Source organism: Hemiscyllium ocellatum, unplaced genomic scaffold (genome assembly GCF_020745735.1).
Source record: "Hemiscyllium ocellatum isolate sHemOce1 unplaced genomic scaffold, sHemOce1.pat.X.cur. scaffold_96_pat_ctg1, whole genome shotgun sequence".
Taxonomy (NCBI): domain Eukaryota; kingdom Metazoa; phylum Chordata; class Chondrichthyes; order Orectolobiformes; family Hemiscylliidae; genus Hemiscyllium; species Hemiscyllium ocellatum.
In genome coordinates, this window is record NW_026869333.1 from 1,303,356 (window position 1) to 1,324,555 (window position 21,200).

Consider the following 21,200-nt stretch of genomic DNA (forward strand, 5'->3'; position numbering starts at 1 on the left):
TGTTTAAACAAAATCAGTAATTGTCTTTCCAAATACATGTAAATCCTGTCCCTCAGGATTCCCTCCAACAACTTGCCCACCACTGATGTCTGGTTCACTGGTCAATTCTTCTCTGGCATTTCCTTACCACCTTTCTGAAACAGTGGCACTATGTTAGCCAAGCTCCAGTCTCCTGACCCCTCACTTGTGACGAAGGATGATACAAATATCTCAGCAAGGGAGCCTGCAACCAGTTGCCGAACTTCCTATAGAGTTACAGGGTCAGGTCCTGGGAATTTATCCACCTATATGCATTTAATACATCCAGCACCTCCTCCTCTGTAAGATAAACGTTTAAAAAAAGATTTCACCATCTACTTCCCGCATTCTATAATCTTCTATGTCCTTCTTCACAGTAAATATTAATGCAAATTTTTCAATTAAGTCTCCCCCACCTTCCGCGGTTCCACATGTAGGCAGCCTTGCTGATCTTTGTTTTTCGCTTAAACTTGTTTGATAAGAGTTAAAGCTAACGAATGGATATTATGACATGTTTCAATCCTTTTAGAATTTAAAAAAAAGGACAGTAAGTCTGTGCAACACGCCTAATACAGTAAATAGTATGATAGAGACACTTACCAGGGACACTAATGATAGCGAGGATAGGATAATAACCAGCTTGGATCACCCAAAGTGCACACGGATCACCCAAAGTGCACACATGATCCGTGTTGACAAGGTTGGCCACTCCTGAGAAAGCCAGGAAAGACCATAGGATAAACTCCTGCCCATTGTCATTACATGCCAGTTTAATGCTATAAAACTATGATTCATTGCTGTAACATTCCAGTTTAATGTTGTTATATTCTGATCCATTGCTGTAACATTTCAGTCTAATGTTCTCTGATCTCTTCTCTCCTTTTCTGTGGAGCTGCTGATCCCTGTTAGTGTCGAGATGATGTTTCTACAGATGCTATAGGCTAGCTCATTGACAGGACTCTGGTATTAATAAAAGAGAGAAACTCTCTAGCGATAATGTTAGAATCATTGGAGATTTGCATTAATTACAGTCACTGGACACAGAGCTCTAGTTAACTTCTTTCAATCTAACACCTTTTCTATCACAATGAAGCAGCACATTTAAGAGTCTAAATAGAAGACTTTGCGATCATTGAGGGAAGAATGGTTGGAAATAGTGGGGGGAATGACCAGAATCATTCTAAATTCCAACAATGTCATTATCAAGTTGCCTTCGAAATTTGCAGAGTACGAAATCTGGAAAAAAAAATAAGCTGTTGATTAGAAAGCATATTGTGTGTGTATAATACAAAGAGAGAGAGAGAAAAGGTAGAACAATCTGGAGATGTGAGTGGAAAATTGTGCATAGCAAGTTCCATTCCTTCCTTTCACACAATGGGCTGAAGGGCCCATTTATGAATTCGAGATGTTTATGATACATTGTGCATCAGAACGAAATATGATCAAATGTTATTGAATTAAATGTATTTAGGAATTTTAATCCTATTGATTAAAGGTGAGTGAGAGTCTGCATATGCCATTGATCAAAAGAAAAAAAACACAAAGCAGTGGGAATGGTGTTTATATAATGTTCCCCAGTCATCCGTGTTTGAGCAGTGCATTTTTGGAATCATGTCAAATAAACGCAATGCAGAGTCGAGTGATGCATTCTTGAGGAATGAGGAGCGAGTTCTGACAATATACACAAAACAAGGAAGATTGGAAACAGTGAGCATCAGCAGTACAATTTGATGAGAATGATTATAACTGCATTTGAAGCATTTTCAGAGCCAGTTTACTTGTTTGATTTGTGGGATAATATGGTCATCATCAGTGGGAATGGTGAGAGTTGGCCCTATACACACGGGAGTTTATGTGAAAGAGCAGTGATCTTATTCAGATGGAAATGTTACAGACTTTATTTGACAGGTAGATGCTAAGATCATGCTTCCCCATTCCCGGGTGTCAGAAGTAGGCTGCACAGTTTATAATCTGGGCCCCACAAATTTTAGCTGAAAATAAGCAGGTATTTATTATCTCAAAGGTGTTATAGTTCAAGAATGCAGTCTGGACACTAACGTTTTCTTAGTTTAAAGTCAGATGTGAGGTTGATAATCCAGAAGGGATGTAGCTGGTCAAGTCACTTGGCTTCATGCAAGCAGAAACAACAAAAAAGAATTTAGAACGACGTTACCATTGATAAAGTTAACTGACGTGATACAGCAACATTACTGCTGCATTGCTCCAATCATGTCACATCCCATAAACACATTCCTTTGCAAAGAGGCAAATTCAAACACAGATTCTTCGAGGCAGGAGAGAACATCACCCAGAGAGATTTCAGAGACAAAGTCAGTTAGGAATCATTTTCTGAAGTTTGCAAGCTTCCTGGTCTCCAGCAATTTGTGACTGACAGAGCTAAACCAACATGAGAATACACCTGAACTAGGCGAACTGACCACTCACGTGCCACTGCTTAACTAGGTTCTTCTCTCGAAATCGCTGTTTTAAGACCTGTCTTAAAAAAAACGACAAATCACCTCATTAAAATGACAGCAGCGTCACCCTCCTTTCTTAAAAGAAGAAACACCAAAGTATAAAGTTGAGTTCATTTGATACTCTTTAGTCTTAATTTGTTAATACACTAAAGTATATATACATCACATTGACAATAATCATGCACACATTCACTAATACAGGTTATTTCGGCCTGCTCGCTCCTGCCATGAGGGCGGTGCCGAGTTGGAACGTTGGGTTATGGCTCAGAGAATATCTCCGGGATGAATGCACGAATCAGCCCCTCCGCCCCATGGCCAAACACTTTAACTCCCCTTCTCACTGTTCCGAGGTCATGCAGGTCCTGGGTCCTCGGTCTCTTCCAACGCCAATCTCTATTCAACCGACGCCCGGAGGAAGAACGCCTCACCTTGGGACCCTCCACCACACGGCATTAATGCAGTTGCCTCCTTTTTCCATGGTTCCGCTCCCTCCATCTTATCCAAGATCCAGTCGCCACCTTGGCACAAAACCACTTGACCTGTCCCAGATGTCTATCTGCCTTCCCACCTCTCCGCTGATCCTTCTCTCCTACCTACCTCCTTCACCTCCACTTCATCTACCTAACGCACTCTCAGCTACATTACCCCCAGCCCAACTCCACCCCACCCCCCATTTATCTCCCAGCCAATTAACCTACAAGCCTCATTCCTGATAAAGGGCTTATGATCAAAACTTTGATTACTCTGCTGCTCGAATGCTGTCTGATCTGCTGTGTTTTTCCAGCACCACACACTCGAATAAAGAACATTATTGGCCACATCAAGACTTAAATGGCGATACCAAGTTCAAAGTCTCCTTCTCAATTGCTGTACATTTCTGTTGATGAATTTTCAATTTCCTGGAGAAGCATCTAATAGTTCTTTCTATCTTCTAGTTTTCGTCTTGTAAGAGTACAGCATTTACACCCACATCACTCACACCTATAGTCATCTTGAAATACTTTGCATAATTAGGTATGGCTAATACAGCGGCAGTGAGTAACACAGCTTGCAGGCTGTCAAATGCTTTCTGACAGGGTGTTGTTCAATGAATTTTCCTGCATTACTTCAATAATTCAGTGAGTGGAGCAGCCACACTTTTAAATTTCGGAATGAATTTCCAAAATAACCCCTTCTGTCCAGGCAATCCCTTTTTTACAGGGTGTGGGAATTTCCAGAATAATCTGTGTTTCACATTCCGTGAGGTCCGATAACATGACCCACGTACATGACTTTGTCTTTGATGAATTCACTCTTAGCCAGGTTTATCACCCAGCCTCTCTCCTGAAGTCGTTCGAACATTTTGCTTAATTCTGCAAAACTGCGACTGACAAAGAAGTGAATCTGCACAGCTACAGCGTTTTCTGCTTGAGTTCATAGATCTCTGGACATCGGAGTGCATCTAGGAAAAATTAACAAACAGTGAAATTCACAGCTGACCATGGAGGAAACTGTTTGGGAGACTCACAGTACAGAAACAATAAGTTATAGTTTTAACATGTAACCTTACTTTATGTTTACGGTAGTAGGTAGAAGTAGTGAGTTTTTTTTCATAATTGCATGATTTATTGAAATCATTCTGTTCATTAAATTTTAAAAATGCAAAACACAAGTACTATGTTAGGCCGAAGAACGTTTTTAGAGCAAAAGACAGTCCTATTTTTTTCCGTCCGTAAATTGTGAAGGAGAAAAGATGATCTTTAGTAGACTGATAGGTTCTTCTTATCGGATGTAGGAGTTTAGGGAGATTTTACATGTTACTTATAAAACATCAGATCGTTCCATTAGTTTTCATTTTATCAAAGTACTAACTTCAAATTTTATTAGATTCTAGCATATTGGGGCATAATTCAAACTGCTTGGGCAAATTTGAATTATTTTTCCACAGCAAAATAGCTGTACAATTGGTTTTTACCTAGTATGACATTTTTACCTCGTTCAGAACAATTCGTATTGTGTTAGGAAGTCCTTAATGGCTCTTCAAATTTCCTAAAGGTACAGTACACTTGCACTTTGATAACAGGATAAATAGACAAAGTATTAAATGGATATTTGACCATTGTTTGCAAATGGGACGAGATTAGTTTAGGATAACTGATTGGCATGGATGAGTTGGACTGAACGGTCTGTTTCTGTGCATCACATCTCTCTGACTCAATCACTCTAAATGTTCTCACTATGTATGCCTAAAAATCACCAGGTTATCCATACATAACAAACAACTGGGTAATATTGAAATGACTTTATTGGTTCCTACTTTGAAATGTGGCTGGTGTATTTTTCATAACAAATAACATAACTCTAAATTATATAGTCTATTCGGTGTTTCAAAACCAAAAATTGTTTCTGCTCTTTAAGGTAAGGTACATGCGAGCAAATATATGTGTGTCCCAATTCCCAATACAGTCTTCCAAATGGGGAATCAGGTGTGAATCAGATTTTGCATCTGTACTGACATAAACGTTGTGTACCATCTGGTTTTGAAACCATTATCATGGGTGTGCTCCAGTCAATACAAATCAATTTGATTATGTTGTCCTGGAGCATGCGTTCAATCTCATTTTTTAACAAATGAGCCAACGTCAGAGGGCCGGTATGTGGCCCTCTAACCACCTGTTGAAGGAGCAGTGCTCCAAAGGCTAGTGCCTCCAGATGCACCTGTTGGCCTTCCACCTTATGTTGTGTTGTTTTTATCATTAGACTATAAAGTCTACAAGGAAGTTGCTTAAGTGGAACAGCACTTCATCATTTTCCCACATCATGCATAATTCGATTATTACTTCCCCGTTTATTCAAATATATTTCCCCATCCGATGCTACTAACTGTTTCTGGTCATGTTGATTTTCTACTGGAAGGTAATGCAATAATTTAATACAATTTTTACAATATCCTTGTTGAACAGTCGAATCTGAGGAATGTCCACTTGAGAATCCTCTGAATTGTGTTCTTCATTATGTGCTGTACGCAGTAAGTTAGCCTCCTTTTTTTAACTTTTCTGCCAAAATATATTAAGAGCATATTAACATGACGCACTCAATGAGACTACATTCTGCCTGGAGACCTTGTCAAATAGTTCACCTCAATCAATCTCCCTTCGACTCGATACCGTCAATGAAACGTTGCTTTTAAGGTTCATTGGAAGCAATATTAACACCTTATCTCTGACAGTACAATTGTGAGTTTTTGATTTTTTTCTGCTTCCTGTTTCATCTCATAATCTGATATTTTTAAACATCAGTGTTGTAAATTCCCCCACTCTATTTACCAATTCGCAAAAAAATGACACATAGTCCAGAGATGTGGTCTCTAAATTTTGTCTCAGCAATTTCTCCTTCACCAATTTTAGTGACTGTCTCACCTCGTGCCCAAAAACCTCATCCAAATGGACTGAATTTGATCGATCTATTTATTGCAGCTCTAATGACAAAAAGGGCAAACAGAATTCCTTCATCGCTGTCATCTGGATTCTCTTCATAAAACACCCTTAACATGGTCGTTAATGTCTGATTTCAACTTTCTCGTGCTCCTTGCGATTCTGGATGATCGGCAGTTTATTTGATTTGTTTTATTCCTGAACTATTCATACGTTTCCTGAATAACTTTGACATACATTTTGACGCTTGATCTGGTTTTAACTCTGTAGGTAGTCCCTATCTAGCCAAAAATTTGAGCAGCTCTCCTACAATACTTTAACCTGCATTATTGCTTAAAGAAATGGCCTCTGCAACTCTTGTAGACACATCTATGATTGTTAACAAATACTGATTCCTACATATTAATTGAGGCAGGGGTCCTACACAATCAATTAGGAGTCTTTTTAAATGTTTCCCAAATGCAGGAGTGGTGCGGATTTTATTACTGCCTGTGGTTTTCCAATTACTTGACATGAATGATATATCTGATAAAATTCAATTACATTGTTATGCAGTCCAAGCCAGTAAAAAATGTTTTTTTGTCTTTTTTAGCTTGAGTTTCATAGCCTCTAAATGACCACCTGCTGGTCATTTATGTTCTCCCAGCAACACCAACACTGTGACTTCATGTGGCCCACTTTATTGCAGTGAAACACCGGAGCTTTTAACATTTCTTTCCACTTCATTGGTTTCCATTTTACCCTGTGGTAAGTTATCTTCACCGTTATCGATCTTTCCCTCACTGAGAGAGGCTTTCTCTATTCCCCAAATTCCACCCCCCATGAAATGATATTGACTTTGGAAGCTCAATTTTGGTTTACGAACCAAGTCATAATCATCAGACATTTCAGTACTCATCTTGCTAATTTAACTCTCTGATCTTCCACTTGAGTTCTCATTATCTCAGGAATTTTTGAACTCCTTCGAAATAATTGTCCCTCTAAGAGTGTCACATGATTTTTTAAAATCCCTTATTCACCAATCACAATTCCTTACTTTGATTCTTCCAAACTCAATGTGCATTTGACTACAGTCCCTCCTTCGACTTCTGCATTGCTATCTGTAGGATGCTGGCACAAGCTCTTATGCATTTAAGATGGATTTCTTCATCTCCTCTTATGCCTCAGATATCTCCTCTGACAGTGATGTGAGTACCTCACGAACTCTACCTTCCAGCTTTACTTTGATCAACAAAACCAATGTGGTCACTGGCCACTTAATTGTTTAGTCACTTACTCAATTAAGTTGAAAACGTTTCTACACTCTTATCATCAAATTTAGCAATGCTTATGTATATTTGAAGAGATCCTCAACAGGACTTTGGCAACGATGAGGTTGTTCATCCGCTCCTCATTAAGCTGACCTCCTACATTCACCTCCGTCCTCTACAGCGACTTTAGTAAGTGCCAATTTCTGAACTTTAATCACCTGCCATTGTATTCTAGCCATTTCCAAACACTCCATTGACATTTGTACCAAATTTAGTGCCGAGATATTGCTGTAATTACCTCTCCTTTTCTCACAGACAAATGCAAATCCAAAGAAAGACAATCAGGAATCATTTGCTAAAGCTTACAACTTTCCTGGTCTCCAGTATCTTGTGACTGCCCGAGGGAGAACAAACGAGAGAAAAACTGATCTGGGAGAACTGGCCATTCTCCAGCCATTGTTAAACTAATCTCAAGAGATTAAATTAAGCTCTTCTTAGACCGCTCAGCACCTCTGTCTTTAGAAACTCTCCTTAAAAAAAGGACAAACTCACCTTGTTAAAGTAAAGCATCATCAAATGTAATTTCTACTTTAAACAGATCTTTCCAAGAAGCAATAGAGACTTTTGATTCCTGTTTGAATACTAAATTAAAGGTTGTGTGGAATAGGATTGATCAACTGAATGACCTGCATATGTTCCTATATTTGCACTTGTGTCACATAGCTCTTACATTTGTGTGAAGGAAAACAATTACTAAATAAGGACTCTCCTTTTTCAGATTGACAAAAGGATATTCTTTTCTCCTGAGGACAGTGCTGACTGTAAAATTCTCATTCCAGGAAGCAGGACTGCCTGGTTTATGGAAAGTATTTGAGTTTGAGCTTCACGGGATGGACAAAGGAGCCAATGTTATTTAGAACAGTGGGATGTTCAACCACAATCAGATCAGCAATGATCTCTCAATAGTACAGCAGGTTCGAGGGACACAATAGCCAATTGCTGCTCTTAACGTGTGTAGCTTTCTTAGCCAGTCCTTCGAGGCTGCTATTGTGCCCGAGGAAGACGATTCAACCACCCAGAATTGTTACTCTCGAATAGAAGATTCATCTTCTCTAAAATGCTAAGCAGAGTCAGGATTATGTAATTGAGCACAGAATGAGCCCTTTAAAGCTTCAATACTAAGGTAGTAAAAAGTCGGGATAAATGTGTAAATGTAAGGTTTGAAAAGCTTTAATTGTTGGAGAGCCAAAGATATCAGTGCATCTGAATGATTTGGATGATGGTAGTGAATTTATAGGTGTTCAATTAACTCATGCATCATGATGGTCATTCAATAAGTTGTCAAGTCGATTATGAGACTCTCCAGTGGGACATAGGCAGGGGAAGTGAGTGAACAAGCATTCGTCAGAAACAGTAGCACTGCATATGTTATGGGAACTAGCATATTATGGCACAAAGGATAAAACAACAGGAACAGGTTGAAATGGAGAAACATCCCAGAACTTGGTGATCCAGAGAGATTTGTCTCTCCTCGTTGATGAATCTCAAAAGACGTTATCATGAAGATAGAGGAAGTGCCAGAAGATAATGAAACGATGCTTTGTTTCTGCAAAAGCTTTGAACTTTCAAACAGTCGTTTTCTTCGTGCATTGTAGTTTGATCTCCGTAACTGTAGTAATTCCCAGGGATATCGACCTTCACTCATTCCTTGAATGAAGAGTTTATGATATCAAAGTTTAGTTGGTGAGATCTGAGAATGAGCGGTGATTTTATTGAATCATATAAGACCTTCAGCAGTGTGTTTGTGTGTTTATCCAGTGGATACTTCTGCTTGTGAAGGAAACTCAATGTTGCGGAAATAGTCATTGAATAACATCTTTTCATTTTAACATATTATAAAAATATGAATCATAAAAATATAATCTCTTGACCGACATAATAATAAGTAGCACTGCTAAAGATGGCAGATGTTTCAGTCTGGAAGCATTCAGAGAGAGTTCATGACATTCAGTCTGGGGTTGGGGTAAAACTATTGCATGTTGGAACTCAGAAAAGGAGAGAATTTATGCTGCCTGTGAAGCATGACCTCACAACCCTCTGTCTCTCTATACAGCAGCATGGAGAATCTGAGAAACCCAACGTCATCTTTCCCACTTGTGGTGAATTTCTGTAGGGTATGCGTTGTAAAAAAAAAAACCCGGCAGCTGAAGCAAAGGTCATTCAGCCAAATATAACTGGTCAAGGACTGGAGTCCAGCACCAGTAGCCTGTGTGAGCAGACCCGCATCGCAACACTATGTAGTATTACCTGTTATTTCTTCTTGGTCATGAGTTTAACTATCCTTTGTTCGAAGTGTTTCAAAGTAAAAAAAGTGAGGCACTGGAAGAGCACAGCAGGTCAGGCAGTATTCGAGGAGCAGCAGAGTCGAAATTTCGGTCAGAAGCCCTTCATCAGGCATTCATGATGAGGAGCTTATGCCTGAAGCGTTGATCCTCCTGATCCTGGGATGCTGCCTGACCTGCTGTGTTTTTCCAGCACCACACTTTTTGACTCTGATCTCCAGCATCTGCAGTCCTCACTTATTCCTCCAAAGTGTTTCAAAGATAACACTCTGAAGAGCTTTACATTTCCTCATTGTAACTTTGTTTGGGGAGTTTTAGCTTGAAAATAACGACAATGTTTTTACTTAATATGTAAACTTGGCAAACTTGTTAACGCTGAACTAGATAAAGTCTGAGACCTGTATTTATTTTTAATGTTACCAACGCAGTTATATTTTAAATTGTAGTGATTGGTGGAGATATGTGACAAAAAGTGAAACAGGGATCCCTCTGAATTCAAACACGGAATCATCAAGACTGGGTGGAAAAATCCAGCATTAATCAGTTTAAAAGTGCTCCCCTATCCAATACGATTATATTATCAATACCAAAAGCATATTCCCAAGTTCTTTCCTTTTTAATTGATTACTATGAAGATCTATTTAAAAAAACAAACTGCTTCATGCTGTAATGTGTACAGTGTCTTGGCTTTTCTCATCTCACTCATAAATACTTTTCCCATCTGACCCAACATTAACACATGTTTTAGACTCCCCAAACATTAAAAACATCCCGTTTGCACGTAATCTCTACAGTCATAGATTCAAATGATTATAGAATCCCATCAGCACAAAGACAGACCCTTTTGTGCAAACTGGTCTAAGCTGACCAAACCATCCATGTACGCTAACCCCATTTCCCTGCACATGGACCATATCCTCCTCAACCTTACTTATTCAAGTATTAATTCAAATACCTTTCAATAGCTGTTAATATCCCTTCCCCAACCACGACCACTGGCAACTCAATCCAAAATCGTACCATCATATGAGTAAAGAGTTGCCCTGCAGGTTCCCTCTTATTCTTTCCTCTCGAACATTAAACTGATACCCTCGAGTCCTCGCTTCCCCGAGAGTGGGAAAAGACTGCGTGCATTCACTCTATCCATGCCTCTTGTGAACGTAAAACCTTCTATAAGATCCCCTCTTCGTCTCCTCGGCAGTAAAGAGAAAAGTATTCGCTTGTCCAACCTTTCCCTGTAGCTCAGACCGTTGGGACATTGGCAACATTCTTGTAAATTTCTTTTTCACGCTTTCCAGTTTCATAACATCCTTCCTATAGTTTGGTGATCAAAACTGAATACAATACTCAAAGTGCAGTCTAATTAACGTACTGCGCATCTGCAACATAATTTCCAAACTTCTGTACTTACTGCCCTGAATCATGAAGGCCAGTGTGTCAAAAGCCTTCTTCACTACCCTGTCTAATTGTTACTCCACTTTCAGAGAAGAGTGCACCTGAACTCCACTACAGTCTTTAAAGTCCTATCATTCACCATGAAATTCCTATCTTGATTTCACTTTCCAATATGCAAGAACTCACACTTATCTGGATTAAACTCCACTTTCCGTTTTTTGGCCCACTTCTCCAACTGATCAAGTTCCTCCTGCAATTTCTCATAATCTTCCTCACTGTGCATGTTACCAACTATTTTAATGTCATCTGCAAACTTACCAACCATGTGTTGTGCACTCTCATCCAAATCATTGATATAGGTAACTAACAGTAATGGGCCCAGCACCGACCCCTGAGGCACTCCACTAGTCACAGTCCTCCAGTATAAATGCATCCTTCTACTGTTACCATCTGCTCATCACCATCAAGCTAATTGGGTCTCCAATTTGCCATATTGCCCTGGATTCCATGAGATTTAACCTTCCAGAGCAGCCTATCAAGGCAAACCTTATCAGAGGCCTTTCTGAAATCTATCCAGACTACGTCTACCACTTTGCCCTCGTCAACATTCTTGGTTACAGCATCAAAGAACTGTAAAAAATTTGTAAGGCTGATCTCCCACGTACAAAGCCATGCTGATTACTCTGAAACAAACCCTGTCTCTCCAAATGCATTTATGCCTTATCTCTCAGAATCTTCTCAGAAAACGAACCCACCACAAACTTCAAACTTATTGGTCTGTAAGTCCCAGGCTTTTCTCTGTAGTCTTTCTTGAATATTGTCACAACGTTCGCTACTCTCCAGTCTTTCGGGATCTCACCTGCAGCTAACAGTGTTGCTAATATATCTAGCCAAATTTCTGCAATTTCTATTCGAGCCCCTTGCAGTGTTCTTGGATGTATCTCGTCCGGACTAAGACATATATCTAAATTCATGCACTCTAATATATCCCATATCTATTCTAATGTAATATAGAATGTCTAGAAGAAAGTGAGGACTGCAGATGCTGGAGATCAGAGCTGAAAATGTGTAGCTGGAAAAGCGCAACAGGTCAGGCAGCTTCCAAGGAACAGGAGAATTGACGTTTTGGGCATGAGCACTTCTTCCTGAAGAAGGGCTCATGCCCGAAACATCGATTCTCCTGCTCCTTGGATATTGCCTGACCTGCTGCACTTTTCCAGGAACACATTTTCAGCTAATATAGAATGTCCCCAAATTATCAGCAATACCTTCCCCAAGTTCCAAGGTATTCAAATGTTTCTCCACAGTAAACACAAAGGAGAAATATTCACTGACAACCTTACCCTGGTTCTGCACTGACATTTCCTCTTTGGTCCTTAAGGTAACCCAATTCACACTCTAGTTATTCTTTTTTTCTTTAATATACTTAAAGAACCTCTTTGGATTTACCCTAACCTTCTCAGCCATGACTATCTTGTTCCCCCTATTCGCCCTCCTGATTTCTCTTTTCAGTAAACCCCTGTATCCCTTGTATACCTTCAGGATTTCCTTTATTCCCAGCTGCCTATACCTGAATGATGCATCCCTCCTTTTTGTGGTCAAGGTCTCAATATCGCTTGTCATCCTGGGTTCCTTTTTCCTGCCAACGTTGCCGTTTATCCTCACAGGAACATATAGACCTTGAACTCTAAATATCACACTGATAAAAGACCTCCCACTTGTCGGAGATCAGTTTACCTGTAAACAAACTACTCCCATTAACCCCGCAAGATCGCGCCTAGTTCCGTTAAAATTTGTCTTAGCACACTTTATTCGTGAACCTATGGACCAGTATTATCACTCTCCTAAAATGTTGTGAAATTAACACAACCATGTTATCTGGTTCAAAAGTGCTCCCCCACTATCACCTCAGTCACCAATACTGCCCTATTTCACAAACATAGTTCATGTTTTCCCCTTTGTGTGCAGGACCCCTTATTAAATGCTCGAGGAAACATTCCTGAAAGCACTTAGCAAATTCCACGCCATCTAATACTCAACGGTCTGGCAGTCCCATTCTATGTTAGAAACATTTCAATCTCCTATGATTGCTCCTCTATTGTTCCTGCAAATCTGCCCAGTCTCCCTGCACAGTTTAGATTAGACTTACAGTGTGGAAACAGGCCCTTCGGCCCAACAAGTCCACACCGACCCGCCGAAGCACAACCCACCCATACCCCTACATTTACCCCTTACCTAACACTACGGGGAATTTAGCTTGGCCAATTCACTTGACCCGCACATCTTTGGACTGTGGGAGGAAACCGGAGCACCCGGAGGAAACCCACGCAGACACCGGGAGAATGTGCAAACTCCACACAGTCAGTCACCTGAGTCGGGAATTGAACCCGGGTCTACAGGCGCTGTGAGGCAGCAGTGCTAACCACTGTGCCACCGTGCCGTTGTTCCACTAATTCCCATTGACTATTTAGGGCCAATAGTACAACCTCAATAACGTTACCACCCCCTTCTCATTTCTTAGCTCCACCCCGTAAACTTCACTGGATGAATCTTTAGTTATTTCATCTCTGATTACTGCTGTAAAATATTATCAATTTCCCAAAATATTTTCCACGTGCTAATATAACTTTGATAGTAAAACTTAACAATTTCCTACACTGACGTTAGGCTGACTCTTCTGTCCACCACTGATTTACTTTCCTCTGTCTGTCATGTTAAACAGTAAAATTACATTTCCCACCATCCAATCTGCAGGAAGTGCTCCAGATCAATGGAATGATGGAAGAAGGCAACAATTGACCATGTATTTACAGGTATCTGTTGACCTAAACAACCAGGAATGCAGGCCTAACATGTTAAGCAGTTTATGCTAAGCCAAAACCTTCATACCAAAAATCAGTCGAGTGAAGAAACCTCGTCATTTGCTATGCCCGGCAGTCAATCTTCTCTTTTTCATAGACAGCAACAAACAGATCATTCCGTGACTTGTTTTTAGATTCTGTATTTAAAATATGTTAGCTTTTTGATTTTTGGTGTGAATGCGCTCACATTGTTTTACAACTTTTGCTCACTTACTGAATCTGTACATCATGTCTCATCTTCATTATGTTCTTAACATAGTTTGTTCTCTTGTGTATCAGCTTCTTCCTTGTGCAATGTAAGGGCATGTCATCCAAACTTTCAGCATCAATTTGGCTATTTTTCAAATATACGAATACTAACTTATTCTTTGACTAGGTGTTTCACAGCAGGCTGAAGAATAGGAAAAATCTCAAGTAGTCAGGGACAAGTTTTCAGCGTGGGTAAAGGATTAGCTGACTGGTAGTAGGCAGGGAGTAAGGATGAAGAGGTCTTTTTTCATGGAAGGTAGTCGGTGATTAGGTGAGTTCTGCAGGAATCAGAGTTGAGACAACAACTATTCACGTTATACATTAACAGTCTGGACAAAGGAACTGATGGGATTGTTGCTAAGTTTGCAAATGTCAAATAGGCATGTAGCTGCGAAAGTACATGGACAGATGAGGAGAATGGGTAAAAAAATGGCAGGTAGAATAAAATGTGGGAACTTGTGAGGCAGCATCTTTGGTAGGAAGAATGGAAGGATAGACTGTTTTTAAAAAGGGGCAAGTTTTCTATAAAATAGAATATACAATATAGAATATAGAAAAGTACAGCACTAAGCAGGCTCTTGGGCCCACAATGTTATGCAGAAGATTAATCCTAATGTAAAATAAAATAACCTTAACTACGCACCCCTCAATTCACTGCTGTCCATGTGCATGAAGGTATTCACTTAAATGTCCCTAATGGTTCTGCTTCCACCATCACTGCTGACAACACATTCCATGCATTCAGAACTCTCTGTGTAAAGAACCTACCACTGATGACCCCTCGATACTCTTCCCCTAATATTTTAAAACAATGACCCGTCATGCCAGTCAATCCTGCTCTGGGGAAATGTCTCAGGCTATTGACTCTATCCATGCCTCTCATTACCTGGTATACCTCGATTCAGATCTCCTCTCTCCCTTTTCTCTCCAGAGAGAGACGTCCGAGCTTATTCAGCTTTTCTTCATAAGGCAAACCCTCCAGTCCAGGCAGCATCCTAGTAAACCTTCTTTGCATCCTCTCTAAAGCATCTGTAGCTTTTCTATAGTAGGGCTACCAGAACAGGACACAATATTCCAAGCGTGGTCTCCACGATGTGTAGTGGATATTCCAGGAGTGATGCAGCTGGTGAAAACACTCAGCTTTAAGCAAAACACAATGTTATCGAAATTCTACAGCTGAAACACGAAGAAAACAGAATTTAGAATAACTTCAATATTTGAAAACTCAAGCACCTCAGAAACGCAACTTAACCAATGAGCTGTTCCAATTCCTGTAACATCCCATAAACACACAATTTGGTGAAAGGAAAATGTAAACACAGAATCTTGCAGGCAGGAGAGATTTCTGAGATAAAATTCAGTCAGGGATCATCTACTGAAGTATGGAACCTGTTTCAGCTGCAGCAGTTTCTGTGCCTGCTATCGTCAGCTTCTCTGATCCAAATAAACCAAATCAGAACGAAAGCCTGAACTGAGAGACCTGGTCACTCCTCTACCATTGTTCAACTGGGCTCTTTCTGAGACATTTTGACACCTCTGCCGTTACAACTTCTCATTTAACAAAAAGAAACCCAAGGACAAAATACCTTCTGAAAGTGGCAGCATTATTACACTGACCTGACAGTGTTTGATAGAGAACAGTGTAGATGGAGCTTTAACTTGTGTCAAAACCTTTCCTTTACCTGTCCTGAATCTGTGTGATAGTGGTAGTGCGGAGTGGAAAAAGGCCCTCGGCCAAATAAGTCCACACCAACTCTCCAAAGCCTATCCCAACCAAACCCATTCCTCTACATTTACTCCGACTAACCAACAAATCCTTGAGAACTATAGGAAATTTAGCATGGCCAATTTTTCTAACCTGCACATCTTTGGATTATGTGAAGACACCCACACAAACATGGGGAGAATGTGCAAAGTCCACATAGATAGTCGCCTGTAGCTGGAATCGAACCCAGTTCCATGGTGCTGTGAGGCAGCAGTGGTAACCACTGTGCCACCCATGTTGCCCATTTCCTGGGAGTGTCTGATGGGGATACTGCAGGGTGATCTTTAATATTTAGCTAACTCCAGTCTATAACTATCCTTCAGTGTTCGATTGGGTTAGCCCAGTGTGAATATCAATCTGTATTAGATGTTGTGATTACGCTGTTCTGGTGGCTCCTGATGTAGATCAGTTTATGTGGTGTTTTACTTTTTATCTTATCCTGTGCTGTACCTGTCCTGGGACTGTTGGAGTGGGGTCGATATGGAGTCTGATTAATCAATATCTAACTCCATGCTGGACGTGGCCTGGAAATTTGAAACATGTCGGTTTAGTGGGAACATTACCCTGTTTCTAACCCCATGCTGTACCTATCCTTCATTGCTTGATGGAGGCAATGTCACGGGTGGCTTAAAGCATATCCAACACAATGCTGAATACGGCTGAGGAATACGAAAGGGGTAACATAGGTGTACGTTTATTCTGTGTGTAAACCCATATTATCCCTGTCCTTGAGTGACGATGTATCAGTGCAGTGTGAGAGTTATTTCACACCTAACCGTTTTGTTTACTGTCCCATTTATCTAGATGAGTGCAGCTTCATCTCTATTCCATTAACGCTTGGTAGCAGCAATGTGCACTGTACACAAGATGTGCAGAAATTCACGCAGGATTCGAACACTACACCTTTCAAAATCAGGGACATCAGAACGACAAGAGTAGCAGATAAATGGGAATACTAGCGCACACATGTTCTGTCCAAACCACTCCTAGTTTAACAATACATCACTGTTTATTTCGTGTTATTGTTTCGACATCTTCCCTCATTATGTCTCCCTGAACACACAGACGACAACAGTTCAAGAAAGCAATTCACCAACACCTTTTCAAGGGAAACGAGAGAATGGGCAATGAATACTGACGTAATCAGCAACAGAATGAACTAAAATTAAACATATTGTCCAAGCTTGACCAGTTTTGCCAGGGAGATGAGAGTTTGTGCGCGCAAGTTGGTTGGGTCCAGTTAGTACCTTGCTTGCTGTGAACAGCTGATGCTGGAGTCGGGGTTTGCTATTTGAAACAATACGTCAGTATTTCAGAGTCAAGGCCTACATACCTAGCATCACACAGACATTGACATTCACACACCAAATTACTGACTTGCGAGATAAAAGCAGCAAATATGTACTCGTTTCGACTGTAGAACATTTGGACACAGTTAAATTATTGTCACAAAAATGTTAGTGTTTGTATATTAGCACAAATACTCATACAAGTCAAAATACTTGTACATTTTAAAAGTCCTTATGTTTAATCATTTGATCTTAGGTGCATGATTTGAAAGTTCCTTATTGTGTTTTGTGCATTGTTTTGATGATATTCCAGTTATAAATTTGAACAAAACAAATGGGTGGGTTTGTACTAAGTGAGCAATCAAAGGCTTTACGACCTTCAGTAATAAAATGTTGCCGTCAGTGGTTAAAGCAATGCCGAAAACATTTACATAGAAATTTCCATTTGTTTCCAAACCCAGCCAGTTGTTCTGTTCTATTTTACGGTGAGAATATAATGAAAAGTGTGAACGAATCACAATGAGGTACTTTGAAATGCTCATTCTGGTTACTGTTTGGATACTGACATTGTGGAGCTGACGTACACTCAATATCGTTTATGAGGGTTCAATATAAGACGCCATGTGCTGCAGGAGTCCATCACATTTATACCATCTTCAGGGGGATTGGGTTCAATGTGCAGAATTATAGAGCTTTGGTGACACACTGGAAGTCATCAGCAGAGATAAAATTGCACGACATGGTTGTTGGCAGGTCATTTATACAAGTGCTGAAATGTATGTGGACCAGCATGAAGCCCTATGATAGACCTTTGAACAGGCTGTCTCATGCACTCCCTTGTTGGTTCGGGCTGTTTTTGTTGTAAGGGATAGCGTGAATAACAGTCCAGCTCAAGTTTGGAAACCCTCTGGACAAACTTGGCTGATGGTCGGTATTTTGCAGATTGCAGTGGTGAGGTGTGATAACGCTCTTTCTGAATTCAGGCTTTCTTTTAAAAAAAAATGTCATGTGCAGGAAATGTGCTGACTGCATGATGGTAAAATCACTGATCTGAAAATGGTTACTACAGTCAGTGAGTAGTACAATAATTACGTGTGTACGCTGGTAATTTAAGTTTTGTTCATTTCAATTATTTGTAATGGAAAAGCAATGACGTTTGGTTTATTTTCATATATGTAAGACATAAAGTGACAGTAACTCTCTATGATACAAAATGTAAAAGTGACCTGCTGTATATTTCAAACAGACTAATCAAGCAACACTCAGATATTGCCTGTAGAGCAGGATTCTGAGAACAGGACTATGTCTCCGGCAACATCACCATCCTCTCTGTCCCACTAACAGGAAACAGCCAGGTAGAGGGAGACAAATGTATGCAATATTGGTATATAGTCAATATAGTGCTCAGCATTAATGCTGGATCCTGTTGGGGTTAGACTGCTCTGTGACAAGTTATGAGGGAATCAATAGAAGGGAAACATATAATTGACTACATCGTCACCGATCTGCCAGCTGCAGATGAACCTCTCCATTTCATATATTGGTAAGAATGGTCACTCCAGAGTCCTGAAAGGGAGGAGGGGCTATCTTAATTTTGTAGACCCTCCACCATTTTATGTAGCAATCTGTGCGCTGAATGGGACAGAATTTGAACAGATCGAGCAACTAACAACGAGGAGTCCATGAGGTGCAGTGGGCCATCAGCAGCAGCACAACTCATGCAGTCTGCAACCTCACAGCCCGGCATACTTCCCACTGTATACTAACCATCACGGCACGGCATACTTCCCACTGTATAGTAACCATAATGGCTAAAAATACCTCCGACTGTATAGTAACCATCAAGCCAGGGATCCCTTCCTTGGTCAGGGAAGAGTGCAGAAGGACATGCTGGGAGCAGCACCAGCCAAAACTAGAGATGAGTGGACAACCTAGAGAAAATCTGATTGCCTTCAACTACAAAGCAGGCCAACTTGCATGCTAAGAAGCATAAGCAGCCATTTATGGACAGAGCTCAGTGATCCCACAATCAATGGTATAGATGTGTCTATAAGGTCCTTCCACATTTAGTTATAAAAGACAATGGACAATGAATGGGGCCATTGGAGGAGAGAGCTGCTCTCTAACAATAAAATCCCCAGTTATACAGGACAGCAGCACATCAAGGAAAAAATTAAGCTGCTGTAACTGGAACAATGTTCAGCCAGAAGGGCAGAGTAGATGATCCTTTTCAGCCTCCTTCAGTAGTCTCCAGCATCACATATCTCAATCTTCAGACAACTCAATTCACCCCACACAATGTCAACACATTGCTGGAGACACTGGAGAGATTGCCACATCTGTAACCAATCTGATCCTTTCCAGCAAGAACACTGAGACCTACCTAAAATATGATAAATTGCCCAAGTATGTCCTGTACATAAAAAGCAGGGCCCTTGTATTCCAGCCAGTCGCTGACCCATCGGTGCAGGGTCTACCATGGAAATGTGAAGGACTGTGTCAGCAATAATGGGATCCATCAGCAATAACCTGCTCAGTGTCATTCAGTTAATGTCCCATCAGGCTCACTCAGATCCTGAGCCATTGCATGCTCAGTTAAAAAGAGGAGAATTCCAAAAGAGCAGTGAGCGTAATTACTGTTCACACCAAGGCACCATGTAACAGAGTGTGACAATAAGAGCCCGAGTATAGTTGTACTTACTCAAAATCTGGGGGAATTACTCTCCAGGTTGGAATTATCCCCGGCAACAATAATGCCTGTTGCCAGTGTGAGTAATTCCCACCACAACAATAATGCACTCAGTCTGAGTAATTATCATCAGCAACAATAATGCTTGTTGTCAGTGTGAGTAATTCCCCCCACAACAATAATCTGGTTGTCAGTGTGAGTAATTATCACCAGCAACAATAATGTCTGTTGTCATTGTGAGTAATTATCACCAGCAACAATAATGCCTGTTTTCAGTGTGAGTAATTCACCCACAAAAATAATGCCTGTTGTTAGTGTGAGTAATGAACCCCAACAACACTAATGCCTGCTGTCAGTGTGAGTAATTATCCCCAGAAACAATAATGCCTGCTGTTTGTGTGAGTAATTATCCCCAGCAACAATAATGCCTGTTGCCAGTGTGAGTAATTCCCACCACAACAATAATGCACTCAGTCTGAGTAATTATCATCGGCAACAATGATGCCTGTTGTCAGTGTGAGTAATTCCCCCCACAACAATAATCTGGTTGTCAGTGTGAGTAATTATCACCAGCAACAATAATGCCTGTTTTCAGTGTGAGTAATTCACCAGCAAAAATAATGCCTGTTTCTAGTGTGAGTAATGAACCCCAACAACACTAATGCCTGCTGTCAGTGTGAGTAATTATCCCCAGAAACAATAATGCCTGCTGTCAGTGTGAGTAACTATCCCCAGCAACAATAATGCCTGTTGTCAGTGTGAGTAATTATCCCAGCAACAATAGTGTCTGTGGTGACTGTGAGTAATTATCCCCAACTACAATAATTCCTGCTGTCCCTGTGAGTAATTATCCCCAACAATAATGCCTGTTGTCAGTGTGAGTAATTACCCCCACAACAATAATCTGGTTGCCAAGTGTGGGTAACTATCTCCAGAAACAATAATGCCTTTTGTTAGTGTGAGTAATTATCAGCAGCAACAATAATGCCTGTTGTCTGTGTGAGTAAATCCCCCCACAACAATAATCTGGTTGCCAGTGTGAGTAATTACCCCCAACAATAATAATGCCTGTTGTCAGTGTGAGTAATTATCCCCACCAACAATAATGCCTGTTGTCAGTGTGGGTAACTATCTCTAGCAACAATAATGCCTGTTGTCAATGTGAGTAATTGTCCCCAGCAACAATAAGGAGTAATTATCGCCAGGAACAATAATGTCTGTTGTCAGTGTGAGTGACTATCTCTAGCTATAATAATGTCTGTTGTTAGTGTGGGTAATTATCCCCAGAAACGATAATGCCTGCTGGCAGTGTGAGTAACTATCTCCAGCAATAAGAATGCCTGTTGTCGGTGTGAGTAATTATCCACAGTAATAATACTGCCTGTTGTCAGTGTGAGTAATTAACCCCAGAAATAGCAATTCTTGTTGTCAGTCTGAGTAATTATCCTCAGC